Genomic DNA, 1,283 nt, shown 5'->3' on the forward strand with positions numbered 1-1,283 from the left:
TCGGCCAGGTGCCCCGGGGTAGTGTGAAGGTGCAGCAGGCTTTTAAGACCCACCGCCACCACCGCCAGGGCACACCGGCGCCCAGCCCTCCGGAAACAGACACAAGGTGGGGAAACTGGGAGGCTGGGATGCGACGGCAACAAGTCTGCGCGCCAGGTTGATGGATCCTGCGATGGTGCTCATCGAGGTCTGCCTAGTGGGACAAAGGGAATGAGGTCCCTGTGACATTCAAGCAACCCTCAGACAGGCAAAGCCCCGGGAGGAACTCAGGGTCAAAACATGCGTTCAAAGTGTTGATGATGAATGTGTCTTGCAGTTCACACTTCTCACAGCTAGCTGTGTTCTTCATCGACGCACAAGCCGAGTGATCCACCGCAAAGAGTCACAGGCAACTTCTTTTGTTCCAGGCGTCAGCGTCAGTGCAGGAGAGGCTGGGGGGTGTGGAGGGGCTTTGAGGCAGCGCCGCCTGTCCCACCCATGGCGCGATAGTTTAGCACCCCGTCCAGCTTCCCCACTAGAGTCGGCTGAAAAATCCAGGCGCTCAGCCTGGAAAGTCTGCCTGCAGCAGCACAGCGGAGGGCTTCCCACTGTGACAAAGGCAGGCTGCTCCACCACCGGCTCGATCTACTCATCCTTCCCTGCCCCTTCCACTCCCCTTTTGAAAGGGGAGGGGTGGGTGACGGAGAGGCAGGCCAGAGACATCACAGGCAGGTGATCAGGTGGGACCGCTAGAGTCTTCAAACCCCAGCCTAGCCACACAGGGCCAAGCTCTGGGTACCTGGGAAAGAGGGAAGGTCAGCCGCTGCCAGGGCTGGCCATCCCGCTCCCTGGGCTGGCCATCGCTCGCCTATGGATGTGGGTGGCCGGAACCTCAACGTCCGCCCATCGAGTAAGCCTGGCTGTGCCATGGCTCAGGGCTCGCCTGGTGCGCCAGACCGCTGTCCGCCTGGGGAGGCGTCCCCCAAGAACAGCCAGGTTTCTCTCGGCTTCCCCCACTCCGGACTTCCCTGCAGAGCGGAGTGCGCCCACCAACGCTCACCCGCTGCCGAGAAAAAGAGCCTCTCGGCAGGCGCGTAGGCTCAGGGGACGGCCCTGCCAGGCATCCCTGTCCGTATGCTGGATCACGGGCAACCCTCCGGTGGAAGGGAATCCCGCTCCACGGCGCCTGGTCCCCCCACACATCCTGGCCAGATCGTAACACAAGAGGCGACCCGTGCAGTGGGTGTGCGCATCTGGGATGTAAGTGATTTCAATCCAGCACTCCAACAAAGACAACGCCTAGT

General features: G+C 61.7%; 1 pseudogene; it reads right to left on the reverse strand.

Moving 5' to 3' along the window:
- Positions 1–233: 233 nt before the first annotated feature.
- On the reverse strand, positions 234–384 carry LOC138512654 (5.8S ribosomal RNA; annotated as a pseudogene).
- Between the last annotated feature and the right edge of the window lie 899 nt (positions 385–1,283).

The sequence above is a fragment of the Ambystoma mexicanum genome, chromosome 6p, assembly GCF_040938575.1.
Source record: "Ambystoma mexicanum isolate Mex_15411 chromosome 6p, UKY_AmexF1_1, whole genome shotgun sequence".
NCBI lineage: Eukaryota > Metazoa > Chordata > Amphibia > Caudata > Ambystomatidae > Ambystoma > Ambystoma mexicanum.